This window comes from Euprymna scolopes, chromosome 19 (genome assembly GCF_053919585.1).
Source record: "Euprymna scolopes isolate OS-2025 chromosome 19, ASM5391958v1, whole genome shotgun sequence".
NCBI lineage: Eukaryota > Metazoa > Mollusca > Cephalopoda > Sepiida > Sepiolidae > Euprymna > Euprymna scolopes.
In genome coordinates this window covers 138,880,433-138,903,018 of record NC_136500.1, presented here as the reverse complement: position 1 = coordinate 138,903,018, position 22,586 = coordinate 138,880,433, and the positions used below count along the sequence as shown (strand labels likewise).

The 22,586-nt window shown below is 32.9% G+C and overlaps 1 protein-coding gene across 2 annotated transcripts in view; it reads left to right on the top strand.

The window, feature by feature from the left end:
• LOC145239995 (uncharacterized) overlaps positions 1 to 22,586 on the top strand; it is a 201,648-nt gene that overhangs the window by 154,623 nt on the left and 24,439 nt on the right. For both annotated transcript variants that reach the window (XM_080103578.1, XM_080103579.1), the window contains one exon: positions 7,950 to 8,023. The gene's annotated coding sequence lies outside the window, so the exon portion shown is untranslated. The remainder of the gene's footprint in view (positions 1 to 7,949; positions 8,024 to 22,586) is intronic.

The window sequence follows — 22,586 nt, the reverse complement described above, 5'->3', positions numbered from 1 at the left end:
AGACAGACAGACAGACAGAGACAGAGAGAGACAGACAGAGAGAAGGGGAGGGGAGAGAAAAGGGGGAAAGCGAAGAAAGGCGGAGGGAAGAGCACTGCGAATTTAGACGGTCGAAAATACAGTTGACCAGCACCTATCCAACTTCGTCTTGAACTGATCCGTTGTTGCTGCAATGACAATCTCAAGCGGCAGTCTATTAAAAGGAACCGATATTCTGATGGAAGATGCGGCTTTGCTTTGGTTTACCCGATTGATTTCTTAATTGTTTACAGTTTATCTTTTATTGGTCTTGCACAATTCCAAGACCCGTATTCAACTAGTCTAGTGGAGTATCCAGCTTGATGTTTTTACTTGATCTAGCATCACTAAGAAAAGGTGCACCATTCTTTGTATGGGCCGGTGTGCCGACATGCCGAGGGGATCTCATTTGATCTTCGACTATTATGCTAAATCTCTCTACTATTATATAAAAGTCACTGCGTGTGTGAGTTCCTTCCTTATAGGTTCCGAAACGGCTGAGCCTATATTTTGCAAATTTCACATAAAGGTAATTTATATGTCTGGCAGTGTTCTTAGATATGTTTTGTACAGAAATTCACCCAATAAGTATCGAAAATCGAAAGAAAATCCGGGCTTTCTTCTCTTATAGACAAAATAATTTTTACAAGGAAATATTTTAAGTTACACGTGGGAAGCTTTGCCAGTGCAACGTAAAATATCCTCCTGTAAAACAATTCTACTTTTTTTTTATCTATAAGAGAAGAAAGACTACATCAGAGGTGTGAGTTCCGTTATAGAAACGTTGATTTAATTTGAATAAAATAAAATAAAATACGCATCAGGTGTGCTTGAAAGCCAAATCACAACGCAATATTACCAAAATAAACAAATGTTTTACTTGTTTGAAATTATAAATTTAATATATTTCGGAGTCAAACTCCATCCTCAGTATTTTGTTTTTTCTTTTTTTCTTCTTCTTTCTTGCCCTGTTGTAAAGTAAACTCTTTTCTTTTCTTTCTCCAACTTTTTAAACAGGAAAAGAAAGAAGAAAAAATAACAAAAACAAAAATAAACAAAATACTGAGGATGGAGTTTGACTCCGAAGTATATTTAAATTATAATTTTAAACAAAAAAATATTTGTTTATGTTCGTATTATTACGTTGTAATTTGGCTTTCAAGCGCACCTGGTGCGTAGTTTATTTTAGAAGAAAGACTATTTTTAAGATCGTCAACCCCAAATAGAAACTGACGGGATATTGTAAAAAAAAAAAAAAAAAAAAAAGAAAAAAAAAAAGCAGACGTAATTTGATATACGGCATTATCATTATTGTTTTTACCTTTTTTTTTTTTTTGTAAATTAGTTTACGGGGTTAATTATTAACCGTAATATATAATCTAATTTACAAAACTCAGTATGTCTGTCTGTCTGTCTGTCTCCATGTTTTCAAACTGTATCTCTTCTGAAACTAAAAGTCGCGGAGCGGCGCTAGGGGCCTCAAATGATTGGATTTTTTTATGGACACGTCATTATGGGTCTTTAACCAATTAAAATAGTTTTTAAAGGGTCAGAAAGAGGGTCAAAATTGAAAAAAAAATCGTTATACATTTTGTATATTCACCTTAACTTATTTTTACGCAGTTTATATGTGTGTCACGTTGGTACAGTAGTAACGTCACCACCTTTGAATGCTACAGTTTTGTTTTCGGTTTCGATTCTAGCTGATGGTACCTAAATACATTTTTTTTACTTTCGAAATCATGACTCATAATAGATACGAAATCTGGACAAATCAAAATATATTGAAGCGTATTTTACGACCGGACAAAACCGCCCTCCCCGCCCGCTAGTTTTCAATAGAGACTTGATTCTATAGTAATACATACGCAATCTGCATTAATTAAAATATAATGTTTAAGCGTATTGTACGACCGGGTAACGTCGGGCGTTCAACTAGTGTCGAATATTTGGTCAGGGTTTACTTATAAGATGAAGTATCCTTATATAAGGTTGTCCTGATAAACCCCGGTAAAGAGATAGGAAAGACCATGGAGGATGATGTCTAGTAGGTATTTAAACTCTCTCTAATGTCTGCATAGTGATGCGTGTATGTATGCGTAAGTTAGTAAGATAACACAAAGTAGATATGAAAAATGGTATATTTCAAAGAAACACTTCCACATATGTATATGTGTGGATGTGGGTAAGAAAAGACAGGGGAGAGAGATAGAAAGAGAAAGAGAGACGGGGGAGATAGATAGAAAGAGACAGAGAGAGGGAGATAGATAAAAATATAGAGAGAGAGAGCGAGAGAGAGAGAGGAGAGAGATAGATAGAGAGAGAGAGGGAGAGAGGGAGATAGATAGATAGATAGATAGATAGAGAGAGAGAGAGAGAGAGAGAGAGAGAGAGAGAGAGAGAGAGAGAGCGGGAAGAGCTGTTACAAATGTTATTTCTCATCACATGTAAAACTGGTTTTCTTTGCAATTTTACGCTTCAAGTATATACTTTCATATGACATGCTAGCAGGCCGCCCGGAGTTGCCCGGTCATAAACTACGCATAAATATTATATTTTAATTCATGCATAAACTCATTTATTATTATGGAATCAATTCTCTATCGTTTATTATCCGATATATAGTAATGTTTTCAACAGTTATAAAAAATATGTCTTCGGTAGCATCCACCAGAATTCAAACCAAAATGTTTAACACTCCAGATTTTATGGTTATTTATCTCTCCAGCACCGTTACCGTCTGGGCTATCGATAGATGGATATGAATTTTAAAAGTTAAACGACTTTAAGCTATGAATGTTTAATTTTGCGCATGTGCAAAAGTAACAGCATGAGTAATGTTTTATTTGACTTACTCAGCCAAGGCCAGCTGTTTTGTTTTCAATTTTGACTTCTTAGCAGCAATTTTGCCGGTTAAAAACCAAATCGAAAGGTCCGAATACACTATATATCAAATTTCAACCTGGCAGTAATATCCCGGAAACTATTAAACTCATTCTGATAATGGGCTGCCCAGGTTGTATGAAATCCTTTTTTTTTTCTATAACTCTTATTCACCATCCAAATAACATTTTCAATATATGTGCTGAAAAACAAAATACTTGTTTATTCATAACTAAACATTTTGCTAATTGCATTTCATTTCATTTCTGATGATAAGTACCGTTATTGAAAATCCATGGATTAAGGAAATAAATATAATTTTTCTCCATATATTCCTTGTTTCAAACAATAAATTCGTAACTTAAATATATGTGTATATATTTTAATCTACAAATTTAACTTTAGTAATTAAACTTATATATTGCTCTATTTTTTAAATATTGAGCTTTACCTTTTTAGCTAGGATTATCCTGAAAGTATTACCTCAGTGCAATATCTAACAGGATAATTCACTTGATCTCTAATCAGTGACTTATCTTTTAACTTATATATATATATATATATATATATATATATATATATATATATATATATATATATATATACAGTTGAATGTGTGTGTGTGTGTGTGTCTGGTCACGAATCAGCCCCTATATGGTTGACTATTTTAAAAAAACTGATTACATATAATGATAGAAGATTTATCGAGACACAGGAATGGGTATGTTTGATCTGGCAGAACGGTGGTTCATTAAAATTGTGTAGTCTGCGTTCGCGCCTGATCCACAAAGTATTGAAATAAAAAATTTAAAAATTAAAAAAAGAAAACGTTTACAAGTGTTTTTGATATAGATGCACATAAGAATACTTTGATAAGTATGTTTTAACTTAAATAGGGATGGTATAATAAAATCATGGGGTCTGCGTTCACGCCTGGCCTCCATAGAATGGAAATAGGCACAGACTTTAATAAAGACTTTTCATATCTATCTGCGTAAGTATACTTTGATAATTATGTTTCAGTTTGAAGAAATATGGTATTATAAAATTGTGGGGTGTTCGTTCGTGCCTGACCTCCATAGAATGGAAATATGTCACAAAATTTAACAAGGTTTTTTAATATAGATCCACAGAATATTGTGATAAGTGTTTCAGTGTGAACAGGTATGGTATAATAAATTATGGGGTTTATCTATTTTATTTTTACTTTCATCATATTTTGCTTTGGTTTTGATACCCCCAAATTTGAAGCTATCTCTTTACAACCCTTCCTTTTCATAACCTATCATACTTTCATAAATCAGAGTCCATTTTCTGTTTTTGGACCCAGTCAACGACGGGTACTTTTGCTAGTATATATATATATTTGCTAGTATATATATATATATATATATATATATATATATATATATATAATTTTTTTTATTTATATAGACAAGTATTACATACTCGCTACACTAAACATGCTATCATCTTATAGTTATGAGCTTTATTTGTCTCTCCTGATGAGGAACAGATGTTTTTTTTTAATGAACCAATTTACTCTGAAACATAGGTATGTTTAGTATAGCGAGTATGTAATATTTGTCTATACAAATAAAATAATATATTTGTCTCGTTTTTATTGAGCACTCTTAATAACCTCGTTTTAATTCATAGGTTTCTGAATACCTTTAATCTGATATATATATATATATATATATATATATATATATATATATATATATATATATATATATATATATCAGTGGCGCACCTATGTAAAATGGCGCCCATGGCAAAGTTTGAATGTGCGCCCCTTCTTAATAATTTATACCTTAGATATACCTAACTACTAATTTTAATTTTTGTCAAGCAATTTTTGCGCCCATGTCAGAGTGGCGCCCATGGCACGGGCCATGCCTGCCATACCCTAGATACGCCACTGATATATATATATATATATATATATATATATAGTGAATAAATGACAAAAACTATATTCCAAAATTCATTGTGTTAACCATCTTATTATTTAATCCAGTAATTCAGTTGACAGTTACAATTCTTGACAGTATCTGTTTCGTAGCGCAAAATCAATCACTTAATTATTATATCAATCAGTGATTCTATTATGCCCTTAACTCATCAGAAGAAATAGCAACAATCAATTTGCGATACGAAACATATACTATGAAGAATTGTAAATGTCAACTGAAATAAAGGAATAAATAGTAAGTTGGTCAACACCATGAATTTTGGAATATACTTTTTTGTCACTTATTCACTATATTGCTCTGTAATTATATTGAGATTTTTAAATAAGGACTGGTATATATTATAAGAAAATATATTTCTACAGGTATATATATATATATATATATATATATATATATATATATATATATATATATATATATATATATTTGTTTACTGTTTTTTGGGGAAAGAATTCCAACAAAGTGCCCGATTACAAAGAATAACTTTTTCTATATAAGAGCTTAATATTTATTTATTTAATTGTATAGAAGTTCAGAAAAACATTGTACAGAAACCGACGGTACCAATGTTTTTCTGAACTTCTGTACAATTAAATATATATATATATATATAAGTTGGTACTTTATATTTTATTAGAGTTATTCTATATATTGGATAAATAGTTAATACATTATAGTAATACTGGCGACAAATGAATACATAAAAAATTAATCCTAATAAAATTAGGAAGAATTTAAATTAAAGGTAGGAATTATTTCAAATATTTAATCAGTTAATTTCTTCTAACCCTAACCATAACCCTAACCCCAACCCTAACCCTAATCCAATCCTAACCCTAACCCTAACCCAACCCTCACCCTAACCCCATCCCTAACCCTAACCCTAACCTTACACTAACCCTAACCCTAACCCCAACCCTAACCCTAACCCAACCCTAACCCTAACCCCAACCCTAACCCTAACTCAACCCTAACCCTAACCCAACCCTAACCCTAACCCTAGACTTAAAGAAAAATATATTGACCATACAAAAAAAGAATGCTACCCCAATTTATGTAAATCCACTTTCCACTCGCCCTAAATCTATAATAAGGCAAGATAAACACGTTCCATCGTGATTGTGTTCTGAGCATCACTCGTACTGAGGATTAAAAATATTTGCATCTGTTGGGCCATGCATCCATTCTAATTTTTTTAAAATTTCATTTTCACCCCAAGGTCCTGAATATGACCTCCAACTATATCCAATGATGAGGCCCCAGCTTACGGGCTTTGGGGAGTGTGGAACCAACCTTTAATTGCCGTTGCTCTCAGGTCCACTCTGACCCGCAGTGGTAGTACCTGTTAGGGTCCCAACTATGGGTTAAATAGAAACCGACTTGAAAACAACAAATATATTTTATTAAAATTTTTTTTCTTCAAAATCATTGGATTCGGCATTAAATAACCCGAAAAGGGTTGATACGCCGTAAAACAAAACCAACCAACCAACCATTTCACTCCAAACCAGGCACAGTGCCATTTTGATGTAGTGGGCTACTATCGGAGCCATAAGTTGCAGGGAAACTATGTAGGGATTTGAGCAGCAAGATGTCTGTTCACATTACATTTGAACTTCTGCATGTCAGTACAGTTGGGGAAGCAGAAAACCGGAAGAGAATTCCAGAGTTTAGCAGTTCTGGGGAAGAAACTATTAGAGTAGAAGGCTTTTTTACATCTTGGGATCTCTATTGTGTAGGGTGAGATTTTGCTGCTCGCCGGGTTTGCCAGGAGTATTCACGTAGAGGGGGTACAAGGGCTTGTAGTTCATCGGAGCATCCAACATTACTGCACAGATTCTCGAGTTTGTTTCCTCTTTATTGTAAGACTTCTACTAGATGGATAAATTGAAGTAAATAGAATATCAGCACAATATTTGAAAATATATTTGTTGTGAAACGGATGACTTTGTTCGATTTCAAGCAATAGAGGCAAATAATAAACAAGACCCATTGTAACTGCATTTTGAACATCACTCGCACTGAGGATTTGAACTTAAATCCCTAGAAAGCTTTGTAACCTAGCACTTGTATCTGTTGCGCCACGCGCCCGTTTTAAACTTTGCATAGATTTTTGAGTTCTATATAAAGAATTTAGTGATGGGATAATTCCAATATTTTTCCCGATTCCGATACAATTACCGATTCCGGGCTAACATCCCGATTCCGATACAATTACCGATTCTGATTCTTTATAAATCTCTAATTATTTAAGTATAGCATTGGTATTTTCCCTGATTTTCGTAAAAACACATCGTCAATATGCAGATATTTTCCTAAACGTCAAAAGACATTAGTGGAGGATGATATACCGATTTTAGTTTTACTGGTATTTTTAAAATCAATAAATATTTATTACTTTATCATTATTACCAGCAATGAAAGATTTTACTTAAAAAAAAAAATCAAATAAAAAAGACAATTAAAAGAATCGTTTTGGCATCGGAAAATAGGTCTCAATTTTTCCGATTTCGATACCGATTCCGACACTCCCAAATATTCCGATTTTTCCGATTCCCGATTCCGATTCCGATTAATCGTCTCAACACTAAAAGAATTCCAATTCTGCCATAAGAATTTGCGAATTTAACGAGAGGTAACTGAAGAAGGCGCGAGCGTACATCTGCCGAAACGTAGTGAGAATAACGTAGAAGGTGAAGACAGTAGTCCAAATTATCTAAATCTCAAAGATTCTAAAAACAATTTCGATTTCTTAAGTTTGTACTTTCACTTTCACTTTCTGGAAAATCTGCAGGGCAATCTCCGTACCATGCTTCAACGCACAACGTTTGTTCCTACTTGCTTGCCTCCTCACGAGAGCAGAGTTATACACAACATCGGTTTTTAATGCAGGGAAAATAAGGGCACTTTAGACTGGAAACAAATTTAAAAAAAATGCCTCAGTCTAGAAGGAATTCTCTTCCATCCACCGACGACACAAAAGCTGAAGTACAACATGAAAACAGCTACTACATTCTATTCATTGTTTTTCAGTTTTTAAATCAGTTTTTCTTTACTTTTTTTTAATAGGCTTCTCTTCCGGGTGATTCCATCGGGGCGCATCGCAATCATGACGTCACAACTGAATAAAGGATCAAACTAAAGTAAGTATAACAGTGAGGAATTCTTTCTTTGGCGCTTCTGCATTTGCCGACCCGTAATTTTCAACCAAGTTTGCTCGGGCTCGGCAGCTGACGGAAATAACCGGAAAAAGGTCGGCAACGCATTCCTCAGTTCTTTACGAACGCGCTGTCTGTTTTTAGCCAATACGAATCTATGAAAGCTACTTTTAATTTTATGATAATTTAATAATTTTTAATCGTGCAGGTTAGGATTAGATACATGCTTGAATCTTATTTATTTTATTTCTATGTTTTTCCTGTTTTTCATTATAATTTTCTCGTAGCGGTTTAACGTTTCGCGATGGGCTACTTTCGGGTATTCCTGTCAGCGGCTGATCACACCCGAGAAACTTCCTAGAAACCACGGTTCGGTAAATAGGGAATTAGCCTTTCTTCATACTCGTACTAGCAGGGCCATTCGGCATTGCCTGGGGCAAAAGTATGACATAACTTCTATCTCTTTCTCCCCCCTCTCCCGTTTCTCTCTTTTCAACCCCACCCAATCTTTCTTCTTCACCCAGCCTATTTCTCTCTCTGGACATATACACACATAACTCAAGTTGTTATAAGGGGAATAACTCTGTAAAAATCAGAGATACTTTCCTTCCTATGATAGCATAAAAAGATGCATGTACGCCTTGATAACATTAAATTATATAAATTTGCTTTTCAAAGTATTCACCTCGTTATATATTTATTTATTTTTTTTAGATATTATAGATCCGAGGTTTTCTCTATTTAAAAGATACCAACTTTGTGGGTATTTGTTGTGTATTTTCAAGTTTTAGCTAAACATTAGCCCCTTATATAATAAACTAGCATACTCCCCAGCGTTGACCAAATAACAGCGTCGTAAAATACGCATAAATATTATATTTTAATTAATGCAACATTCTTATTTATTATAAACAGAAATACCGTAGGTATTAAACCTAACGAAAAAAAAAAATGAAGTAAAAACACCGGAACGAAACTGAGGCACACACAAATATATTTTTTATATAATAGTATAATGGAATAGAGATAGAGATGCCATGTTGTAAGACTATCTTTATTCAAGGTTAACCTTTTGTAAAATACATTGGCGGATTAATACAAGTATATAAAATAGACGGATTTATTTTCTCGAGCGTTTCTTTTCTCTCATCTGAAAAATTTAAAAAGAAAAATCATTCTGCTATAAATGTTTTATGATTATTTCAGTTTGTCTCCATTAAACAAGTATATATATATATATATATATATATATATATATATATATATATATATATATATATATATATATATATATATATATATATATACTAGCATGGGCGCCCGGCGTTGCCCGGGTGTTTGGAGGTGTATGCTGAGCAAAAAAAAAAGGTCAATTTTTTTTTAATTTGACCCCTATTATGACCCCTTAACATTTATTGTTTTCGGCTCAAATCAAGTTATTAAGTTAGATCCATGTCCAAGGAACCTATATCTAAAATTTCAAGTGTTTAGACCTCAAATTATCGGAGGAGTTTAGTAGACTTCTGAAAGGTCAAATCGTTGAAATTTGACCCCATACCAGCAAAATTTCTGGCCGACAACCGATCACATCGATTTTTCCAAATCTCCATACCTTGTATATCAAATATCGAGTCTGTAGACTAAAAATTGACAGAGTTATTGCCTAGTGAACTGTACACACACAGACAGACACACACACAGACACGTTCACTTTTATATATATACTAGCATTTCAGCCCGGCGTTGCCCGAGTGTTTGGAGGTGAATGCTGAGTAAAAAAAAAACAACCCAAAACAGGTCAATTTTTTAACTTTGACCCCTATTATGACCCCTTAAAATTCATTGTTTTGGGATCAAATCAAGTTATTAAGTTAGATCCATGTCCAAGGAACATATATCTAAAATTTCAAGTGTGTAGACCTAAAATTGTCGGAGGAGTTAGGTAGAGTTCTCAAAGGTCAAATCGTTGAACTTTGACCCCTTAACAGCCAAATTTCTGGCCGAAACTCGATCACATCGATTTCCCCAAATCTCAGTATCCTTTATACCAAATTTCGAGTCTGTAGACTGAAAATTAACAGAGTTATTGCGAAGGAAAATGTACACAGATACACAGACAGCATGGGTGCCCGGCGTTGCCCGGTATTGTGAGGTGTATGTTGAGCAAAAAAAGAAAAAAAAAGAAAAGGTTATTGCGTAGGGAAATGTACACAGACACACAGACAGACGGACACTTTCACTTATATATATATATATGTATATATATATATATATATATATATATATATATATATTTTTTTTTCTTCAGATTCGTCCATTCAAACTGCGCATATAGTGGTGACAATGCTATTTCAAACTTAGACGTGACAGACTGACGAAAACGATGTTTTAAACTTTAGCGTAGAAACCAAATTCTTAAGATGCGCCTATTCCAAATGTACGCTAAACGTGATGATGACAATGTGATTTTAAGCTTAAATGTGACAGACTGACGGGAATTATATTTTAAACTTAAGCATGACAGACCAGGGAAAATGCTATTTCAAACTTAGTGTGAAAGATCAACGGAAATGCTATTTCAAACCTTAACGTGACAGACAGACGGAACTTATATTTTCAACTTAAGCATGATAGACCAGCGGTATTTTAAACTTAAGCATAACAATCCTGGAAATACTTTTACAGACCAAGGTGACAGACTCACAACCGTGAGAAACCCAATCCACGGAGAGAGGCTTGTGCAGAGCTTTCTTTTTTACAAGGGAGTCACCACATATAAGGCCCGACGGCCACTGGAGGACGAAGGTTAATGAATGTAAGATGGTCGTATAGTAATCGTTAATGGTACAAATTGAGCAGAGTTTGATTATTTATGGGGACGACTCAACAAGATTTTTTTTTACATTAGATTTGAAGGCTAACATGTTGTATTTAACCGGGAAGTAGGCCAGCGGAACAGTGTTCCTCAAGCGGGCAGTTCTGGGAAAGTAGCTTTGTTCAGGGAGCATGCGTTTAGATTCAAGCACAGTTAGAAAGTGGAAGAAATCGCATGTAGGAGTTGTAGCTAGTCGAGTGTTTTTTTTGTGAAAGTTTAACAAGGAGGGAACGATAGATTGAAGTTCAGTAAAGCACCTGCCATGAAAATAACGATAGAGCAGAGACAGTCTCGCAACGTCTCTTCTGTGAGGACAGATGTTGCAGAGAAGAGAAAAGGGCATCACCTACCAGGTTTCGAAGCCGGTGTTGAACTCTATCAAAACTGGATAAAGCGTGAGATGTGGTACTCCCTTTTAGGGTGTACCTGACTCTTATACGGATAGACGATTGCATCGGCAGTGTCTCCTTTCAATAGTTGCAGTTAGCAATAAAAATGCTATTTCACTCTGAAGAGTGACTGACCTACGACTGACGGAAGAAGCCACTGATAGAAATGCGAGGACCTGTCAAAACAGAAAAACAAAATTTTCTGAAACGTTTCAAAACATTTAATCCACAGAAATTGCGTTAATTTTTTATTCAAATACTCGCTAATTGTACTGCCCTTGGGTAACGGTTGGGTGTTACTAACCTCGGCTGGACACCCGCTAATTATGGAGATTAGAGATCAAATAATGGTTTGTCTGCTACACTAAAGAAATGTAGCGCAATGGTTAGCACAGCATCGTCAACGTTTGCCCGCTGAAGGACATCGTTTCCCATTCGTTTTGCTCGCCCTGCTTGTCTAATAACCGGCTAAATTTTAAATGTCTTTTGTCTTTAAAAATGTTTGCATCGTATCAATGTGAGAATGCAGCGCGTGCATGCAGTTTGATATGCATTCGTTTGCATATCAATCAGGTTTCGTTCCAAAAAGACGTTATAAGAAACCTGAAGTCGAAAGTGCGGGGAAATTGAGATCTTGGAACCGAACGGAGTAGGCCGGACCGTAGAAAGCAGTACGAACGCTGGGAACTATTCTTTTTCTTTTAATTATAAAATATTTCGGCATTTATAAGCGGCGACTTAAAAAATGGACAGATTCGAGATTCGCTTGATACCAGAGTTTGATGCATCGTCTGTCGTCGAATGAGTTGGAAGAAGGCGTACCACGTACGTAGTTGTGTGTAAGTCAACTTGAAAGAATGTCGAGTTGCCGACTTGGAAGTTTTGACAACAGAATATCGAGTTGGGGTAAATGAATGCTATTTAGTAAAACCCTGTGTGCGTATGTGTTCAAAATACATTTTTTTATGGAGTCACGACTTATCAACATATTAATAATTAGTTGTGCAAATGAGGTAAAAATAGATTATTGCGCGGCTCAACAAGAACTTGTTTGTATTGGACTTAAAATGACCCTGTTGTAGTCAGCTAGAAAGCAAACAAGCGGAACAAAGCAATTCTAGGAAATAAGCTTTGTTCATGGAATCTGCACTTAGATTTAGGCACATATAGAGAGTGTAAGAAATAGTTGATAGTGGCTGTAGCTAGACGATTGTTTTAATGAAAGTTTGGCAGGGGGAGTAATAGATTGAAGCTCAGACGAGCACTTATGTAAATAATGATAAAGCAGATACAGGCTCGCAACATCTCTTCTGTGAGAAAGATGTTGCCTGGAAGAAAAAAGGACACCAGCTGCTAGGTTTCAAAGTCGGGTTTGAACTTTGTCAAGGCAGAATAGGGGTCTTCGAGCAGCTCCCGCTCAGATGTGGTAACATTACTCCATTGTAGGACGCATCTGGCTTTTATACAGGTAGAGGATTGCGTTGGGTGTTAGATACCTTCTGGAGCGGTAGAGTGATCCAACTATTTTCCCAGCGATCTTGGCAACAGGTTCCATTCTATTTAATGGTTATAGAGATAAGTAATAAATTACACATTAATTTATTATGATTTATTTAACACGAATACTTTTTTGTCATCTGTTGCTCTTCTGTATATAAGAGTTATAATTATCAAGAATATTTTTAGTGTAATTTGTTGCTCATTTTTTGTGCATTCTACTTCCTTGTTGGACGACAGTTATACAGGGTGTGCCAGAGAAATTAAATCGAAAAAACAACTACAGTCAAAATAGAAAGAGCCCTCCCCTCTCTCTCTCTTAATAAAGCAGACTTTAAATAGAATGGAAACCACAGCTCAAACTAAACACAATTGTGTTGCGTTTCATCGAGACTTTCACGTCATGCGTGAATTAGAATGCAGCGGCTCGTCAAACGACCTTATACACGATTATTTATCACCTAGCTGTCCCTACACAGCGTTGCCGGGAATATTTTTTACCGTCATTCATAATTTACATAACTGAAATGGCATTTATACACTCGAACAAAAATGTTATTTTTGTTATGAATGAATGTAAAAAGAAATTATTTTGCTGTCTCTTGTGTTGTTATTATCTATCTTAAAAACATGAATCACAACACACACACACACACACACACACACACACACACACACACACACACACACACACACACATATATTATTACCGTTTTATCTGTTTGGTTACATATGTTTCGGATGTTGAACCATGTTTAGGATCCAACAGCCTTGTCAGACATTACAGGTCTGTAAGATCTGGCGAGGCTGTTGGATCGTAAACATGGTCCAACATCCGAAACATATGTAACCAAACAGATAAAACGGTAATAATAATAATAATAATAATAATAATAATAATATATATATATATATATATATGTATATATATATATATATATATATATATATATATAGAGAGAGAGAGAGAGAGAGAGAGAGAGAGAGACTTGTATGTAATATACTGAATTTTACTGGGTTCGTGTAATTCAGTAAATTTTCATATACCAATAAGTTTTAAGCCAAAAAGAGATGACTTAAAAAGTAAGCTACAAAATTATCATATTTTATAACTGAGCATTAATATACTGTATTAACAAAAGCAAGACTTCAAAAAAGGTGTTGGTAGCAACAGAAAGTGTATTTCATTGTAAGTTACAATTGTTTCCATGGTTGTGAACATTTTAAAACGCCACAATGCTTGAAATTATCGAACTGGCGTGGAAAAAATTGTAAATTACAAAGAAATACACTTTCTGTTGCTACCAACACCTTTTTTGAAGTCTTGGTTTTGTTTATACAGTATATATATATATATATATATATATATATATATATATATATATATATATATATATATATATATATATATATATGAATTGATGCTCTTTATGTAAACCAATTGAGCTTAGGTACTTGGACAATGCCAAAACATTGTTAATTCACTGCCTGCATAGCAGCAGCCGTATAGCGCCACGGCTAGAAGCTTCGACTGTTGTTTGGGTGATCGGGTTTCGACCATGGCTTGAGGTAGTTGCTTGTCTACCCGCACTTGTTAGCGAAACAGTACTTTAGTGGATGGCTATATATATATATATATATATATATATATATATATATATATATATATATATATATATATATATAAGTATTTATGAGTAAACTGAATCAAAGGAATAAATTATAAGATGGCCAACATCACGAATTTTGGAATATAACTTTTTGTCATTTATTCTCTATATTGCTCTGTAATTACATTGAGCTTCTTAAATAAGGATTGATATATATTATAAGAAAATATATGTCTACAGAAATCTATATATATATATATATATGTATATATATATATATATGTGTGTGTGTGTGTGTGTGTGTGTGTGTGTGTGTATGTGTGTGTGTGTGTATTAGTGTTGGGACGAGCGATCGGAATCGGAATTGGGAATCGGAAAAATCGGAACTTTGAGGTATCAGAATCGGAAAAAAAAATGAGCCCCATTTCCGATTCCCAAACAATTCTATGAAAAGAAAATTCTAAAAAAAAATAAAATAAACACGTATTTATAAGTAGATTATTCGTTTACAACAGAGGTTCTCAACCGGGGTCCACATGGACCCTAGGAGTTCATGGAATATTTCTGGGGGTCCACAGGCCAAACATAACAAATTTGATTATTAAAACTTCAAAATTTATATTAGGGAAAAATAGAAAATTGTCTTATGACCAATATATATGAAGGGGTCCACCAAGATAAAAAGAAGGGAAAAGGGGTCCACGAGTAAAAAAAGGTTGAGAACCATTGGTTTACAACTTAAAACTGATGTCAAAGACGACAAGTTAGGAATCTCTATCCCCGATGTAGCATTGACTCTGGAGTTTATTTTATTTATTTATTTTTTTATTACTGAACTAAATGAACTTCAAATATGAAGCAAAGTAAACATTTTATAGTTCATTTGCTTATTTTTTGATTACATTTTATTTTCGCACCTACTTATTAAACGTCTATACGCCGCCTTTCAGACACTTCACACTTCATATTAAATGATTTAAACCATTGGACAAGTTGTTAGTTGTTTTTTTTTATTTCTTTTGTGATATTCAAGGTGCATCAGAATGTTTTGGGAATTTTTGACACCCCTAACACGAAACTGCGAATAAAATAAAAAAAAAACTCATAATTTCTCTTTTAAAAGTGGGTTGTTTATTTTCTTTATGGATTACACTTCCAAAATAAACTATTAAAGTTGTTTTAAAAGTAATAGAAATATTATGTTTTTATTAAAAAAAAGACTAATGAAATCAATTGAATTTTACGAGCTAAGTATTTAAAATTTTTTTTTAAATTTAAAAATCTATCAAAATTTTTCTATTGTTTCAATTTTTATGATATTTTCAGGGTCAATGTGAAATTTTATGCTGTTTCCAATAAACCGATTATAATATTCTAGACAAACGTTTGTTTTTAAATTCACGCCACGCATTTTGAAATATCTATTAAAAAGTAAATAATTAATTTACTCACCAAAGTTTTATATATCACAAATTGAAGATATAAGATTAATAAATAATATATTCAAATTTAAAACAAAAAGTAGTGTTTTTTAGAAATTTACCTGTAAAGTCCGCAGTTTAAAACGCTTTTTTTAAACCACGTTTATTTATTTATTTTTTTAAAAATGAAACCTTGGTCCTTGCTCCTTTAATTGAAAAAAAATTAAGGTTTGAATTTCATTTTTCGAGTAGTTATAAGCTTGGAAAGACAGGGGGTCGAATTATTCAATATATTTCACGCATTCGTAAGGTTAGTTTCTGATACACCTAGTGATATTCTGATCATGTCGTTGTCTGATGAACGCGTTGGCCTCGTTAAAAATAAGCATGAAATTATCCAAATAGTAGATGGAAGGAAAACATTTAGAAGTTTGGCAAATTAAAAAAAATGTGTATCTACATTTAAGAGTAAACAACCTAAAAAAATAAGATTATACATTTTAGGATTTAGAGTCTGAATTAGTTGTACATATTCCATTTTGGGTGCAGCTTAGATAAGTAGGTCCCGCAGACGAGCCTCGTTCTGAAAAATCTGAACAGTTAGGGTCATGTGACATGTAACACCGGTGCTTCTATCATTATTGACCCTGTTTTACGTTGACTTATCTTGCCTTTGGTTTTATGTTAAATTTATATGGAAAATTGATTTTTGTTGTTTTTATTTTATTTTATCACAAAGTTTTTCATTCCGTTTAAATGTAATCGCTTAAAAATGGGAAATCGCATTTTTTCTTGTTGGATAAATTAGCCATAATAACAGCTGAAGTTAAAATTGCGAATTGATGACAACAAGAAAACAAGCCTCCATATTTTCATCGAATTTAGGAAAACTCGTCCCGGGAAAACTCGTCTCCGGAAAACTCGTCTCCGGAAAACTCGTCTCCGGAAAACTTGACCCCGGAAAACTCGTCCCTTTTCGCTAGGTAGGAAAACTGGTCCCTTATTGAATAAATATCGATTAAAAACACATTTTATGATCGTTCTTAAAGGAGATATTGTTATTAATTAAAATAGACTATAGCCCCCATAATATTTTTTTAAAATATTTTTACTTGTTTAATGTTTTTTTGTTTTGTTTTTTAAATAAAATCGATTTTCTAAGTGTCCGTTTTCTACCTAACTGGTTAAGTTCTTAGTAGTTTCACTTATTTTAAAGCGTTTATTATGTTCATAAACGAGACCGCATTTTTTATATTAATATAAAATGAATTTACTTATTTACTGTTGTTTATAAAAGGGTAAAATCGATTTTTCTAACTCGCCGACTATATTGTTTAATTTATTTGGAATCGTTTATTCGGTAAAAAAAAACACAGAAAACAAACAAAAACATGTCGAGTGTTACGTGAGAACGAGAAATAATGTCCGGTATATCACATCTTAGGGGTCTTGATAATCGCTAAAAAATAGAAAATTAGAGAAATTACTGAGGGAGATTTGGTTTTAAAAAGAAAATAATAAATTTTAATATTTTTTAAAATATAATTTAGAGAGAGTGGGGGGGGGGTAAAAAATAACCAACAAAAAATGAAATTAAAAAGATTCTTGATAAATGATAGCGGAGTTTTCAATAAAATTGATTAATAAATTTATTTAGTGATTACCTTTTCTCTTAATGATTGATTTTAGAATTTTGAAGTAAAAATTTAAAAAAATTGAAAATTAGTTAACGAGAGATTGTTAGTACATGGCATCTCTCGCGCCAAAAAAATATTTCGTTTTTAATTTATTAGTTAATTTTTGCAAAATTTGAAAGGACGACAATAAATGTTGATAATTGATAAAATTATAATTTTAAATAACGCATTAGTGCATTTGGTATGAGAGAAAACGAAAACATAACAACAAAAAACTATCATAATTAAAAAAACAAAACAAAAAAGTAACGAAAAATCGAATCGAATCGCTCCCTGTTTTTTAATTTTTTGGTTTTGTTTTTTATTATTGTTTTTATGACTCCAAAAAACATCGTTAAAATAAGAACAAAAAAAAATGTGTAATTAACTTTGTATGAACATAATAAACGCTTTAAAAGTGAAACCACTAAGAACTTAGCCAGTTAGGTAGAAAACGGACACTTAGAAAATCGATTTTATTTTAAAAAACAAAACATTGAACAAGTAAAAATATTTTTTAAAAATATTATGGGGGGGGGGGTTATAGTCTATTTTAAAAAACAATATCTCCTTCAAGAACAATCATAAAATGTGTTTTCAATCGATATTTATTCAATAAGGGACCAGTTTTCCTACCTAGCGAAAGGGGACCAGTTTTCCGGAGACGAGTTTTCCCGGGACGAGTTTTCCGGGCACCATTTTCATCAGAATGCAGTATTTATAAAGTACCGGAAAAATGCTTAGCAATAAAGTAAGAACAGTTTTATAAAAAAAAAAAATTACTGACAAACATTTATGGAGAATTATATAAAAAAATAAATAAAACATTTTTTTAAAGAATTTAGAGTGCGGGATCAGTTCTACATATAAATTTAACGTAAAATATGCTCGTATTTCCGGGACATTCTAGCGTTTTAGAGCAATCTAGGAGCTTAGACTGTCGTACAGATGATCGGGTTTCAATCCTGGCTTGAAGCAGTTGCCCGTCTAGCCGCACTGATGAGCTGTGAAACAGCGAAACAATACTGTATGTGGATGACTATATATATATATATAGATATATATATATATATATATATATTCGTCATTGAATATGAGTACATCTATCTATCTAAATATCTATCTATCTATCTATCTATCTATCTATCTAACTGTATATATATATATTTCATAAGTTTTGGTTTCAGTTTCGATCAAGCTAATTCACCCAACTCACACGGATATATTTTTTATTTTATTTTTGAAAGCACAACTTTATAATATATAAAAATCTATGATAATATATACGAAATCTACACGAATTAAAATATCATATTTACAACCGGGCTACGCCGGGCGTCCCTGCTAGCTTAGATAAATACTCTGCAGACTTACCAGAAGAGCTCCAATGATATTAGGGCGTCTCCATTTACGCTGAACATCCACAGAATGCCAACATCAATATATTACATATGAATGAGTCCGCTGTGGAATTTCCACAGGTCTCACTAGTTGTAATTATTAATAGGACGTTTTTGTAGATATAGTTACGCCTAGATGCATGTAAGATACCCATTCATTTTACTAGCACAATACAAACGGAAAGTTAATAAAAAACATTGCTTTTATTTATCTATCAAACTTTTTTCCGGTTTGTATTACTGTACCCATAGATTCGAAAAAGTTGTCACAAAACAAATATATAACAAATAAATGTTATCAAAGACAAGATAAGTTACTTTTCTACCTAACTGGATGTGTTTTTAGTGTTTATATTTAATGTAGCATGTTTATTCAGCTCGAAAAACATACAGTGTGTACCAATGTATTTGAAAATTTAAAATGGCGGCCGACTCTCTCTTTGAGGCGGTAAGTTTGTGAAAATGGGTTATAAATAAAAAACCTGACAAAATACTGTTAGAAACTCGCTCAATATATGTTACCGTGACTTAGACTGAGATATATTCGGCAGGTTTTTAACAGTATTTTGACTGTTTTTTTTATTTTTATTTATAACACATTTTCCCAAACTTACCGTCTCAGAGAAAGAGTCGGCCGCCATTTAAAATTTTCCAATACATCGGTAAACACTGTATGTTTTTCGAGCTGAATAAACTGTTACATTGAATAAAAACACTAAAAACATATCCAGTTATGTAGAAAAGTAACTTATGTTGCATTTGATAACAATTATTTGTTCTACATTTGTTTTGTGACAACTTTTTCGAATCTATGGGTACAGTAAAACAAACCCCCTTTTTCTTAATGTTCTTTTATTGTATATGGTGCCCGGAAAACTCGTCCCGGGAAAACTCGTCTCCGGAAAACCCGTACCCGGAAAACTCGTACTCAGAAAACTCGTACCCGGAAAAATCCCCCCTTTTTGCTAGATAGGAAAACTGGTCCCTTATTGAATAAATATCGATTGAAAACACATTTTATTACCGTTCTTGAAGGAGATATTGTTTTAAAAGAGACTATGCATCCCCATAATATTAAAAAAAAATATTTTTAACTCTTGCTTACAAAAATAAACTTGATCACGGAGTCAAGATACGAAAAACGAAATCAAATATTTATTAAAAAAATACTTTAGTTTTTACACTTTTTGTGTGTGCGTGTGTATGTATGTGTGTGTGTGAGAGAGAGAGAGAGAGAAAGAGAGAGAGAGAGAGAGAGAGAGGGAAGCTGGAGGACAGACGTCTCGAATAGTTACTGTTTATAGATGATTTGGAAATATTTGAGAAGGAAATGGAGAAACTGGTAGAGATGGTCGGGACATACTAGGAAGACATCGGGATGGAATTTGGGATTAATAAGTGTGTAGTGTTGGTGATAAAAAGGGGAGTAAAGGCGAATTCAAATGGAATATTGTTGTTAAATGGAGAAGTTATGAAAGAAATAGAAGCAGAGTGTAAGTATTAAGGAGTTCTGGAAGGTGTAGGCATCATGAACAGAGAGATGAGAGAGAAAGTTAAGAAGGAGTATCTTAAAAGAGTGAAGCTAATTGCGAAATCGAAATGATAAAAGTAGTGAATGCAACATTTAAGAATAGTCTGACAAGGAGTTGCCTGCCATGGATATCAAAACAAGAAACGTTTTAGCAATGTTTGGTATATTCCACATCAGAAGTAGCGTAGCTAGGTTGTATCAGAAGAGGAAAGATGGTGGGAGAGGATTGATAAGTGTGAAAGGTTGTGTTAGAGTTAAGGAGACGTCATTAAAGGAGCATGTGGTTAGAAGTGAGGAGTGGATGCTCAAGGTTGTGGCCAATGAAGTGGTAGTATGTGAGACCAAAGCTGAGTATGTGAAGCGTATATATAGAGAAAGAGCACAGGAATTGGCTGGGAAGAAAATGCGCGAAAAGTTTTTCCAGGATGTAGCATATGTGGCTGATGAAACATCATGGCAATGGCTTAGAGCTGGGTATCTTGCTAAGAGTACTGAATATCTTGCTTCTCTTTGAGAACAACTTGTGTTGTTCCCTGGAGTCTGAGTGACAACAAGTCCACCCCAAGATTTCCAGTACTCTCAACCTCTTTCGATAAACTTTGCAGATGAATTTGCGTTTACTGTTTACAATTTATTTCTCATTGGCTATTATTATTATTATTATTATTATTATTATTATTATTATTATTATTATTATTATTATTATTATTATTATTACTACTACTACTACTACTAGCATTTCCGTATGTAGAGATTGTTTTTTAATTTACTTATATATACAAAAATGTATATATACAAAAAAATGTATATATAAGTAAATTAAAAAACAATCTCTACATTTATTTCTACAATATGCCTGAGGATTATAGAAGTACTTCTGTCGAAAGCGCTCGCGATTATGGATCCAACGTATACAATTTCGAGAAGAACACAAAAAGAACTATTCGGAGATTGGAGAAGATAAAAAGGAAAATTGTAAAACAGAATAATTCCGTGCTATTCAATAATATTTGTCTATATATATATATATATATATATATATATATATATATATATATATATATATATATATATATATATATATGTCCGCACGCGTGTATGTACCGTTTATGAAAAAAGAATTAAACCTTTATAAAGTTGATTCTTCACTTAATCGTCAAAACAAACGTTAAAAATACATGGAAATTCACAAGACTAAATGAAAGCAAACTATCATTAACGTTTGGATTTTTTAATTTCGCCACGCGAAATCTATGGAGTGAGATAAAAGATAGAATTATTTGAAATTCAGGTACTTATGTTATAATATTTTGCATAGTCTTATAGCAAATCATCGTAAATATTATTTAGACAAAATGATTAAAAAACATTAAAAAAAAATTTAAATGCTTATCCATCGAGACCAAAATGGTGGTGAATTGTGTTTTTTTGGAAAATTCAAAATTCTATTAAAAATGATAGAAAAAGTTTTATATTATTCTGCTTTTCATATGATAAAGTTCAGGTTTTTTATCTTTCAGGAAAAAAAAGAAGATTGCTCAAGAATAATGGATTTTAATAGATTTTCATTCGTTTAAAACAAAACAACGACTTGGTTTTTCTTTTATTTATGTTGCAAGATTTCAACTCAGTAGACTAACGCTGAATAGTTTGTATCGTAGAAGTGTTTTCTCTCAATAGTTTCTTGGGTGATTTTGTCTTTTATGTTTTGTGGTTTGTCCACTTTCGATTCGTGTTGCGGAGACCACAAAACAAATAGCGTTTTTTTTCTTCCCCGTTTCGTTTCGGGGTTTAATGTTAGAAAAGAATTTAAAACATTCGTGTTTATTGGCTGGGAAATCGTGAAAACTCCTCGCTCTGCACTCAGATAAAAAAAAAAAACAGCAAAAAAAGTCACAATCGTTATTCAGGAAATCAATAAAATATGAAACAAAAAGCAAAACGAAGAAATAGAAAAAAAAATCGTGTATTTAGACTTATACATCCACATTAGTGTGCCACCCACAGTTCTAGATTTTCATTATATAAAAAAAAAAAAAAAAATCGTGTATTTAGACTTATACATCCACATTAGTGTGCCACCCACAGTTCTAGATTTTCATTATATAAAAAAAAACAAAAAAAAATCGTGTATTTAGACTTATACATC